The sequence below is a fragment of the Thalassophryne amazonica genome, chromosome 6 (genome assembly GCF_902500255.1).
Source record: "Thalassophryne amazonica chromosome 6, fThaAma1.1, whole genome shotgun sequence".
In the NCBI taxonomy this organism is placed as follows: domain Eukaryota; kingdom Metazoa; phylum Chordata; class Actinopteri; order Batrachoidiformes; family Batrachoididae; genus Thalassophryne; species Thalassophryne amazonica.
Window position 1 is genome coordinate 24,668,180 of NC_047108.1, and position 13,176 is coordinate 24,681,355.

Consider the following 13,176-nt stretch of genomic DNA (forward strand, 5'->3'; position numbering starts at 1 on the left):
TCAAAGGACATTCTATATAAATTCCAAACTGAAAATACTGCATTTTAAGTGTTTTGTTGTGTTAGCTACTTAAAGCAATCAACTTGGGTTTAAACAGCCTTCTGCACAGCACCCACAGGCACCCATGCAACACTGACCACTCTTAAAGCACTTACAGGCTGCAGTCTTGCATTTTGCCTCACATCCCTTTTTCCTTCTATTTACACCCAAATATACTTCAAATGATGTCAAATCACATCAAATCATAGTTTTACCCAAATCATAATATGTTTTTCCATAACATGGGTGGTATCACTTTAATTTTTTATGGAATGCCCCTTTAAGGTAACTAAAATTTGTCAGTTTGGTACTAATAACAAAAAAAATGTCAGTGGGTGTATTGAACTTATTTTGAATGGTTCTGATACTTGAGGTATCAAGTGTATGTTGTGTAATGGAAACAATGAATCATAAAAAATGATTTTAATAAATTAGCCATAGTGTACTCTAAAATGTCTCTGTCTTCTTTGCTTTTGTATTCTGATTTTCTTTATATTCACAAAAAACATACTTATGCAGTTTTTATATTTAATTAATGTGCTTGATGTAAAAGAGGCCAATTATGATCAATTTTGATGTCATTACTATTTTGAAGTTGGATAAAGTTAATCAATATCTTATCTGACAATTATATTTTCATAGCTAAGACTGGCATAATGGTCTATGTAAGTTGTCTTATTGGTTTTCTTGTGCAAGAAAACATATAATTAGACACCAAAATTATCATAATCGGACCATCATAACAGATTTTATGAATTTGACCCTTCACGAAAAGTGCGTTGACCTTTCCACATTTTCGGTCACTGTGACGTAACGCAAGGTCAAAAATAGGTCAAACTATATATTTTTGAACTCTACTCGTCAAAACGAGTAATTTGATATATCAAAAGGATTGGACCATTTTTGAATTTTGACCCAAAAATGGGGGTTTTGGCCCAAAATGGCCAAAAAATGATTTTTATTTTTGGTATCGCCCCTGATGTGAAACCTTACTATATATGGACTTGATCTAGCCTAGATGCCTGCTTGTAACAAAAAATGGTGAAAAAAATTTTTTTGGAAGCACTTTTCTGCCTTCTGCTGGCTGTCTGGATATTTTGCCGTGAGTGGAGGAGCAGCGTGTGGAGTGGAGCCTTCCACAAGCTGCATGCAGGTGGAGCTGGAGGTAGCAGAGCTGAAGATGCTGTGATGGAGAGAATTAGAAATGAACATACAGTGCATCCAGAAAGTATTCATGACACTCCACTTTTCCCACATTTTGTTATGTTACAGCCTTATTCCAAAATGGATGAAATTCTTTTTCCCCTCTCAACATTCTATGCAGAACACCTCGTAATGACAATGTGACAGAAGTTGCTTTTTTAAAGACATTTGCAAACAATAACAATAATAATAAGCTCACTGGGTGTGTTTGTCCCTCGCCAGTTTGTCGTGCCTTGTGCCTTCATTCCAGCTCTGTTCCTGCGTTCCATAGTCCTGCCTGCCTCTTTGTGTGTGCCTGACCTCCAGCCTTTTGCTTCGACCACGACTGTTTGTCTGAGGTCCAGTCTGCCTTAGGCAATACTCCGGTTCCTTCATGTTGTCCCCAGGGTAGGCTTTTTGTTCCGGACATTCTCAGGGGGATGTGATCAGGTGGGGACACGGACAGCCGTTCTCTTGCTATCCAGGAATCAAGAAGACAGCTTTTGTTGTTCAGCAGAGGTGCTGGTGGCCTGGGATGTTGAAAGATGGTCTGCTCAAACTGTCATGGATAAAACTGGCACACAATAGTCTCCCTACTGCATCCTCTGGTTTTTCTCCATTTCATGTTGTTTATGGTCATCAACCTCCTCTGTTTCCATCCCAGCACTTGATTATTCTGTTCCCCCTGCCCTAGGACTCATCCTCCGCTGCTGACAAACCTGAGAGTGGGCACGAAGGGCCCTACTACGGTCCTCAGCAGCTATAAGATGGTCCGATCGAAAAAGATCCTCCGCATCTGCATATGAACCTGGACAGAAAGTTTGGCTTTCAACACGTCATCTTCCTCTGAAAGAACTGCCCAGAAAACTAGCTCCCAGGTTTGTTGGTCCTTTCCCAGTTTCCAAAGTTATTAATCCAATTTCTTTTCACCTCCGTCTCCCAAGGGCTATGCGCATCCACCCTACCTTTCAGGTTAGCCACGTCAATCCTATTCATTCCAGCCCGTGGTTCTCTGCCACATCAGTTATTCTGGTCCAGTCAGTGTCTCCTGCCTCCAATGTCTCATTGTACATTTCCAAATTCTGTTATCCTTTCTTTACAATAATTATTAACCTGCTTTTCACCACAGCTCCCAGTATTCTTTGGTCCACATTCGGTTCAGTTGGCTCAACTGTAACAGTGCACCGATGCTCACCATCCAACCTGATGGAGAGGAGCTGCAAACAAGAATGTGCAAAACTGCCCAAAGATAGGTGCGCCAAGCTTGTTACATCATATTTAAGAAGACTTGAGGCGGTGATTGCTGCATAGGGTGTGAAATAATTCCTATGTACATGTGATTTTTTGTTTTTATTTTTAATAAATTTGCTAAAAATTCAAAACAAGAACTAAATGATGACTAAAATTAAATCTGTCAACAAAGAGCAGAAAAGTAATATGGAACTCAAAAATGGATAAAGTGTGAAGTGGAAGCAAAGTCACATTATAATCATTACGGGACGATGCTCAACTCCTCAACTAAGATCTGAACACTCGAAGCTAGACTGCCTGATGTCTTAGGGCCCTGTCCCACTGGCGGTTTAGGAGGATTTGCGGATGGAATGCGCACAAAGTGGCCCACATCCGAACAAACAACCGCAATAACGTTGTACATTCCTGTATGAGTCGGCCGCCATCCGAAACACGTCCGTGATCATCCGCAGAGCACGCATGTCCGCAGCCAGGATTTTTGAGCGGCTCAAAATCCTGCTGCGGATGAGATCTGCATCACTGCCTGAACAACATACTGAAGACATACGCAGGACATACACAACCAACGCGCCGCATATCCCTGTCATCCACTGATATCCGCAACCGACGGGTTGGCGGCGGACCGGGACAGCGTGCAAAACAGATATGAGCGTGCCCAGCACGGCTACATCACGGTCACAAATGGTATGTCGCGCATGCAGACTAGAGCATGACACGGGAGTGGATTTCACTCCCGTCCCATCCCGCTCCCAGAAGAAAAAAATCCCATCCTGTCCCAATCCTGGACTGGAGTAAAAAAAAAAAAATCAGTCCCACTCCCATTCCACTCCCCGTATGTCTCGCGCCGTGATGATCATCAGGGACTGTATATGTAGTGACGTGGAGATGTCTGGAGTTTGACTGAAGATGTGAACAAGTCCTGTCGCTGGTAGCAGCCTGTGAGCAGGACTTATGTCTCTTTTGTCCTTTATTTCACAATTATGACAGTTTTTGGAGCGAGCAGCAGCACCACAGCAGCAGGAGCGGAGTTTCTTTTTCTTTTTATGTTACATGCGCGCGCAAGCGAATGGAGATTATTTTACTTATTAACTACACAGATGTATAATAGAACAAATGGTGACTGGTTTCTAAACATTATGACAGTTTTTTGGTGGAAGAGCGAGCTGCAGCAAGCAGCGGAGTTTCTTTTTTTTTTTGTTTACATGTGCGCGCAGTGAACGGGACAGTTGGTCCTCAAACTGGGTCCTGCAGAGGCGGAAGGACCGCTGAAAGCAGCCGTCATCCAGACGCAGCTCCTGCAGCAAATAATGATACACTCTGTATTGGGAGCTTTTCACAACTCGCTCCATGTGATCAAGGTCCGTCATGTTAACTTGACTGACAACCGGAGCCGGCGAGCGGAATGGAAGCTCCTCCTATTTGATGACGCACTGGGGCAAATTTTCGCAGCAAAAGCAGAGCGACACACCGGGCGAAGGAGGCGCGTCCGTTGCCACGCGACCCCCGCAAATTTGTAGCGCCTGATCGTGCCAGGTGTGAACGCGGCATTAAATAGATAAAATCATCATCTATTTTTGGCATTCCCGCTCCCGTTCATTTTTATTCCCGTCCCATCCCAATCACGGGATTGATAAAATTTTGACTCCCATCCCGCGGGAATCCCGCAGGAATCACGTGACCCACGGGAATTCCTGAAAAATGTCATCCTCTAATGCAGACAGAGTGGGAACGGATGAAGCGAGTGCATCACGGCCACTGTGGCCCTCATGGGGGCGCCTCCGCGGTCGCCTTCGCTTCTCTTCCCTGTTATATCCGCTTTTCTTCCTCATGTATTCGCTGATGCACCCGGGACATTTGTCATTTCCGCCCACCTTTGTTGCGAACGCTCAGCTTTTGTCTCCTCATTCCACCCGCAAAATCCTCCTAAACGCCAGTGGGACAGGGCCCTTAGCTTCACATTTAACAATACCCAGTCAGTAGACAGACTTGTGGATAGTTTAAACTCAGTGCTCAAAACTACACTCGACATGACTGCACCACCTGTGTTAAAACCGCACTCCCCCAAATCACAGTCACCTTGGTTCAATGATTATCTGCGTGACCTCAAGCATAAAGCAAGAGGTCTAGAACGAAAATGGCATCGTTCAAAATTAGAAGTATTTCACCTTGCGTGACGTGATACTATCTTAGACTATAAGCATGCATTATTGGCTACAAAGCGGACTTACTACTCTGATTTGATCAACAAAAACAAGCATAACTCAAAGTTCTTGTTGGACACGGTTGCAACACTTATGCATGGACAACCACCTGTAGTTCGCTCTCCTTTTACAGCACAAAAGTTCCTGGATTACTTTGGGAAGAAAATAGAAGACATCAGGTTAAACATATCCCGGCATGCCTTAACCCAGCCACTACACCCTGCTATTGAGGTGGGCGCCACTACTGAGGTATTACCGAGATTTACAGAATTTGATAGTATCTCACTAGGCATGCTGACAAAACTCGTAATGTCAACAAAAAGCACAACCTGTTTATTTGATCCTATACCAACAAAACTGTTTAAGGACCTGTGGCCCACTCTTGGGCCGACTGTGCTGGAAATGATTAATCTTTCTTTAACTTCTGGATCTGTTCCTAAATGTTTCAAATCTGCAGTGATTAAACCGTTCATTACTTAAGAAACCTAATCTTAACCCTAGTGTATTGACAAACTATCGACCGATATCAAATCTATCATTTTTCTCTAAAATTGTGGAAAAAGTGGTGTCACGGCAGCTCGTAGACTATCTTACTTAGAATAATCTCTTTGAGCCACTGCAGTCTGCTTTTAGAAAATATCATTCCACAGAGACAGCTCTCACTAAACTGGTGAATGATCTTCTGCTTACAATGGATTCAGACACCACTACGGTTCTGTTGCTGTTAGATCTCACTGCTGCATTTGATACAGTGGATCATCATATTCTACTTGATAGGCTGGAAAATCATTTTGGGATTACTGGGAGTGCCCTTGCATGGCTGACGTCATACTTGACCAGTTCTCACTGTGTTTTGTACAGTAACACTATCTCTAACCTTAGTGACATGAAATTTGGGGTTCCACAGGGGTCTGTCTTAGGCCCCCTGCTTTTCTCCCTTTATATAGCACCCCTTGGGCACATATTGCAGCGTTTTGGGATTACCTTTCACTGCTATGCAGATTATACTCAGTTATACATTCCGATAACTGCTGGTAATCTCGTTGACATATAATCCTTAGAAGATTGCCTTGCAGCAGTGAGAAGTTGGATGTCTAGAAACTTCCTACTTTTAAACTCTGATAAGTCTGAAATGATGGTTCTTGGTCCAGTGAGACATCGGCATCAATTTGACCAGTTAACGCTCAGCCTCGGCTCGTGTGTCATACATCAGACTGACAAAGTGAGGAACCTTGGGGTAATTTTTGATCCTTCGTTATCCTTTGGCCTCCACATTAGAAATATTACTAGGACTGCTTTCTTCCACCTGCGAAATATAGCGAAGATTCGTCCCATCCTGTCTATGGCTGATGCTGAGACCCTGATCCATGCATTTATCTTCTAGATTGGACTACTGCAATGTTCTATTTTCTGGTTTACCGCAGTCTAGCATTAGGGGTCTCCAATTGGTTCAAAATGCTGCAGCCAGACTTTTGACACAAAGCAGAAAGTTCGACCATATTATACCCATTTTGGCATCCCTTCACTGGCTTCCTGTCCCAGTGAGATCAGATTTTAAGGTTCTGCTACTAACCTATAAAATTATTCACGGACTGGCACCTACCTACCTAGCTGACCTAATTAAACCTTACGTACCAGCCCGGGCTTTATGTTCTCAGGGTGCAGGACTACTTTGTGTCCCTAAGGTGAATAAGAAGTCTGCGGGTCACAGAGCTTTCTCTTATCGTGCCCGTTCTGTAGAATGATCTCCTTGCGTCAATAAAACAGTCAGATTCTGTGGAGACTTTCAAGTCCAGACTTAAGACGCACTTATTTTCCCTTTCATATGGCTAGCATACTGGTACAGTTTTGTTTTACGCTTTTTACTCTTAATTCATTATTAGTAATTGGGATGCGGGCTGCGGCCTCACTTTACCTAAATTCTGGGTCGTTTAGTGAAGTTTAGGGCTAGTGGCCGGTGATCACCTTAGTAATTCTCTGTTTTTCTTGTTGTTTAATGCTGGCAAATTATACAGTATTTTTTTGTCTTTCTGATGCCTGATTCTGTTTTTTCTCTCTGTTTAAGGTGCAGCTCCATCCAGAGATGGGAGTTGTATTCGTGTTGGCGATCCTCCTGTCCTGTGCACCAGTAGCATGAAAATAAATTGAAATTGACACAAAGGAGACAAATGACAAAACACAGAGACATGGACAGGAAAGACAAGACACAGGCAGAGGACAAGCCGCAAGGACGAACTGACATCGACCGGGATTAGAATGCAGAGACACCCCACAGAAGGAATATGGACAGAAACACAATGACATTTAAAACGGGGCACAGACAGGGGCTAGATCACACAGACAGAGGAGACAGACCATAACTATATAAATAAAAATACAGAAAGAGGACAGAGGACTGAAATACACCCCCTACACATAAAGACACAGCCAGTAATACAGATGTACACACAACACAGAAATCAATGACTACCTTAGAGGTGACAAACACAAACCGAATACGAAAACTAAATGAATGAAACATCAAGGTAATAAAAGACGAATGACAATCAAAAACCAAAAAGTAGGATCAATATCAAAACCCAAATCAACACGAAACAAAGACATAGAACAAAGAAATAAACCATGCACACACGAAGCGGCAGGACGACATACACATAAACCAAACCGATGATCAACAAGTGCCAGGGACAGGAAACACACAAGACACAGCGTATGTACGGTGGCAACGTGCATGACACACACACGCAGGATGTGGGGAGACAGGTACACACAATGAACCTGGAGAGACACACCCACACACACCGGCAGCAGGGAGAAGTTCACACAACAGGCTGGGGGAGACACACCCACACACCTACATGATGGAGACAGGGAGAAGTGCACATATCAGACTTGGGAGCACACCCACACACTCACACAGGGAGAAGTGCACACAACAGGCTGGGGGAGCCACAGGCGCGCGCGCGTGCACGCACACACACACACACACGTTTTTGTCACGCTGTGGGAAGATGTGAAAGAAACCTACATTGTGGGAGCCACCCTTTCCAGACCTCCCATAACTCTGAAAAAAATCTGGTATGATCAGATACACTTCAGGACTATGAAAATCACTTCAAATTAACAATATTCTTAACTTGGGTTCAGACCTGACTGGGACCCACCATATGGGGACTTATCGGGTATAACAATTCAACTGGGGACCCTCAACACACACCTAAGGTTTTGGTATTCTTCTGAGGAACATTTAACACACCTAAGGTTTTGGTATTCTTCTGAGGAACATTTAACACACATCTTAGGTTAAGGTGTTCTTCTGAGGAACAGAAGGGGGTCCAGTATATTATAATCCATTAAATGTTGCGGATAGCGCCATTTATTGTCATTCTAACATACAAGCTAATAAGCTGTAATACCAGTTGATTAACTTATGTGTGACATCAGGCTATCATTTTGGTTACTATTAGTTGAATTACACACTTATTGAAAAAAAAAAATGTCTGCACTCATTGCAACCTGAACATTACACAACCAACGTGGTGTTTACGCAGAAAAAAAAACTTTATCTAAAGCTCACAACAACTTAATCCACGAGGCTGTAGCTACAGTAATCAATCAATCAATCAACTTTTTTCTTGTATAGCGCCAAATCACAACAAACAGTTGCCCCAAGGCGCTCAGTAAGAGAACACTGTCATAATGCTTCATAACACAAACAGTACAATCTTTGTTACAGCCCAGATCATGTATAAGAACAACACACCAGACACTGACAACACCACCGGAATACACCGGACACAAGACCAGCCACGTCTCAACCGCCAGCTCATATTACACAACTGTGTCTTTTGAGGTTTCAGGTGGTTGTAGAGCATGTTCCAGGAAAACAACTGGCTGTAGCAGAAACAGCACAGACAAGAGGTACAAGTTTATCTGCAATCCGTAATTTTGAATGCACTTGCATAACCACAGAAAACAACAGGTCAGAGCAACCTCATACAGGATGAAGAACTAACCAAAGTTACAGATATGATCATAAAATGGCTGGCCATCTAAACTGGCACATACCTTTTTTTCTGGAGCATTTGATAATAAACCCCCCCGCCCCCCATGGCAAACTCCCAAAAATACAACCCCTGGCAAAAAGTATGGAATCACCGGCCTCGGAGGATGTTCATTCAGTTGTTTAATGTAGAAAAAAAGCAGAACACAGACATGACACAAAAATAAAGTCATTTCAAATGGCAACTTTCTGGCTTTAAGAAACACTATAAGAAATCAAGAAAAATAATTGTGGCAGTCAGTAACGGTTACTTTTTTAGACCAAGCAGAGGGGAAAAAAAAATATGGACTCACTCAATTCTGAGGAATAAATTATGGAATCACCCTGAAAATTTTCATCCCCAAAACTAACACCTGCATCAAATCAGATCTACTCGTTAGTCTGCATCTAAAAAGGAGTGATCACACCTTGGAGAGCTGTTGCACCAAGTGGACTGACATGAATCATGGCTCCAACATGAGAGATGTCAACTGAAAAAAGGAGAGGATTATCAAACTCTTAAAAGAGGGTAAATCATCACGCAATGTTGCAAAAGATGTTGGTTGTTCACAGTCAGCTGTGTCTAAACTCTGGACCAAATACAAACATGGGAAGGTTGTTAAAGGCAAACATACTGGTAGACCAAGGAAGACATCAAAGCGTGGGGTGTGGTCTGGTCCTGTTGCATAGTTGCCGTTTCTACCTCCGTTTGCTTGATGGGGGTCTCCACCTAAGTATGGGGCAAAAAAAGAACAAACTCTCCTTTATAAGGATGACTTGGTCAGTAAAGCAGAAACTAATGAAAATATGTAAATGTATGCAAAAGATAAAGCATACAATACAGAATCAGTCACTTACAAACCTTTTGTCTCCATGGCCAATTGCTATCTCCATAGTTAAACGTAGGAGAGGAAATTACGTATACGTCTCTGTCCACAAAATGACAGATGTGGTTTTTCCCCAAGGATGATCTTTTTCATTTTGCAATTAGGATCAACATGGTTATCATTTACGAGCCTTCCGAAGGACCCATCTTCAGTGGCAGCATCAATGCTTCAAGAGACAAAAAGAATCCTAGTGGCTTAGCCAAGCACATCATTGGTATCAGATCATGCACTGAATATTGCATCATATGCTTACCACTACATCTTGTCATGCCACATCAAGTCGTACATGAAGACAGAGCATTTTGGATTGTATACTCTCCTTCTCCTCTCCGACTCTATGAAGTCAATCAGTTGACCACGGTACTACATAACAAATTACCCCTTTGTAAAAGGTGCCATTGCAAACACACCCCTGCCTGTTCACAAAATTAAGAGCTGGTTAAAACATGAATTGCCAACTTTACATTGTTCAGAGTAAAAAGAAATCTGAATTTTCAAATGGCACCAATGATTTGGTGTACAGCTGAGTCTGAAAGTTTGGTCACCCCTGTTCAAAAGCTGTATAAATGTGAATGAACAAAACAATGGAAAGTTGGAAAAATCTCAAAAAGACATCAAATTAAAGTCGAGACAGTCTAGTTCCCCACAAAGCACCACATGAGACAGTGTGTGTCTGTGGCTGTAGAATGACTGACTGAGTGTGAGATGTGATTTATGCCAGTTCCCCACACGGCATGACCTGAGACAGTGTGTGTCTGTGGCTGTAGAATGACTGAGTGGGAGATGTGATTTATGCCAGTTCCCCACACGGCACGATCTGAGACTGTGTATCTGTGGCTGTAGAATGACTGACTGGCGAGTTTTCACTGTGGCTCCAAAATGACAACACTGGCACGGTTTCTTTAAAGACGGGCGGGAGTTACGGGTAGTTCGCTGAGATTCCGCGACCAGATCTCTGTTACTTTTAAAATATGAGGTAAGGGTTACTTACCGGCTACTTTCATGCCCACCGAGCAGGCGAAGGTAAGATCCGTCATATTACTGGTCTGCGCTCCTTTAGCACAAGCTAAGCAGTGAGCTAGCGACGTGGCATAAAGTTAAAGAAATCGCTTCACCTTGGCCAGTTGTCTAAGTTGACAGAAACTAGACTTGACTACTGACCTAATCTGAGCAGCAAATTTAAGATCACTGTCCAGCTTTACACCCAGGTTTATTGCTGTCTGTGTCAGATACTGACTCATGGGACCCAGATCAACATTGATTTTGGAAGTGTCACTCGGCCCAAACAGCAGCACCTCAGTCTTTTTATCATTCGGGTGTACAAAGTTTATGTACAACCATGCTTTAATGTCACCAATGCACTCTAGGAGATGGTTCGCAGAGTATGCATTTTGCTGCTTCAGTGGCAGATAAATTTGACAGTCATCAGCATAAAAATGATAAGAGATATCACGTCTCCTAAAAATTGATCCTATTGGGAGTAAATACAAAGAAAAAAGAAGCGGACCAAGTATGGAGCCTTGAGACACCCCACATGCAAGGGGCGCTGCACAAGATTCAGCAGCTCCAATACGGACACAAAAACTTCTCTGATAGGTAGGATCTAAACCAGTCTAAAACAACACCCTTAATGCCCACCCAGTTTTCCAGGCAAGACAAGAGGATCTGATGGTCCACTGTATCGAAGGCCACTGTTAGATCCAACAGGACCAAAACAACACAGTGACCAGAATCAGTAGCTATACAAATGTCATTAAAAACCCGCAGCAGTGCCGACTCAGTACTGTGACGGGATTTAAAACCAGACTGAAACAACTCCAGGGTGTCATGATTATTAAGAAAAGAACTCAACTGGCAGTATACAATTTTCTCCAAACTTTTAGAAAGAAACAGAAGTTTGGAAATTGGCCTATAATTGGACAATTCAGAAGAAGCCAAGCCAGATTTCTTAATAAGTGGGGTCACCACTGCATTCTTGAAACTGGTAGGCACTATACCATTAACCAAACTCCCATTAATAATATTCAATACATACGGTGACAACATGGAAAAAGCCTCTTTAAGAAGACGAGGTGGCAAGGGGTCATTTGAAGAACCAGCAGGCTTCATATGACCAATAATATCTCGCAAAGACAGCAAACTGACAGACTAAAACTGGTCAAAAACAGCTGAGCATGTCACAGAAATAGAAGGGTCATAAGCAGGAGAACTAATGAGGGCCCTAATACCAGCAACCTTTTTTAAGAAAAAAAAAAAACTCAAAATTCTCACACAATTCAGTGGAGCTCTCCAGACCATCCAATTGTGGTGCACTTAAAACAGAATTTACAATCTTAAAAAGAACAAGAGGATTATGACAGTTCGAATCAATAACATCAGAAGAGTACTTGAATTTAGCAGCCTTCATAGTTTTCTGATAAAAACGCCAACAGTCACGCAGTAACTGGAAGGACAACTGAGATCTGTCCTCCTTCCACTTTCGCTCAGCTCTCCTACACTCACGCCTGACAGTGCACGTAACATCATTCATCCAAGGCTCAGATCAACGTTTGGAAGATCTGTTTCAATAAGCTAAAAAAATGCCAAACTAATTACGGATCCTGAACTTGAAGACACGGACTTGGATTATGACGAGGCTGGACTTAGCCAGGACGAGATAGCCAATGACAGCATGGCAACAGAAACCACAGATGCAGACACTGAGGGAATAAGCAAGGAAGATATAGGAACAACAACCTCCCTCAATAGGAGAGACCTAAGGAACCGCTACACCCTCGACTACAAAGCATTTAGCGAAGGCAAAAAGAAGAGAGAAGTACACAAGATGTGAGAAAAAAGGGAGCAAAAAAGACAGGAAAAAATACAGACCAGCAGCAACACCTAGCCCAGGCTAATGTGGAAACACTGCTACACAAAGAAAGGAAACAGAGTGGGAAAATAGCTCAATCGACAAAGAACACCGACTCAAACAGCAAGAAGAAATGCTGCTACAGAGAGAAGAAAAGACCCGGAGGAGAGATGCAAAAGAGAGAGAGGAATGCGAAGAGCTTTTGGAGAAAAACTCCAGGACAAGCAGAAAAACTACAGGACAAGGACGACAGGGTAAAAAAAAAAAAAAAGGAAGAAAAAGTGGAAGAAAGAGAAGCAAAGGCAGAGGAGAAAGAAACAGAGCCTACACAGAAACAGGAGAAAGAAAGAATGCTAATCCAGTGGCAGAAAAAACTGCTGGAAAACAAAACAAGTAATAAAAGCAACAGCCAAACCAAATGGAAATAGAGAAATTAAAGGACGACTTGCACAACAAGAGAATGCAACACCAGGAGGACACAGATAAAATGTAGATAACGAAAACACCACCCAAAGATAACAATGAGAGAAAACACCACCCTCAAAGATAACAGAGAAATGAGAGGACCATCCACCAGGTAGAAAAGACCTGAAAGAGGAAGACACCCCTGGCAAAAATTTGGAATCACCGGCTCGGAGGATGTTCATTCAGGGTTTAATTTTGTAGAAAAAAGCAGATCACAGACATGACACAAACCTAAGTCATTTCAACTGGCAACTTTTCTGG

General features: G+C 42.7%; 1 long non-coding RNA gene across 1 annotated transcript; it reads right to left on the reverse strand.

Moving 5' to 3' along the window:
• Window positions 1-9,151: 9,151 nt before the first annotated feature.
• Window positions 9,152-12,750, reverse strand: LOC117511970. The gene is made up of 4 exons (XR_004561165.1): window positions 9,856-12,750; window positions 9,578-9,768; window positions 9,351-9,445; window positions 9,152-9,206 (listed from the first exon to the last, which is right to left on the reverse strand). It is a non-coding gene; the product is annotated as an uncharacterized LOC117511970 (long non-coding RNA).
• Window positions 12,751-13,176: the final 426 nt, after the last annotated feature.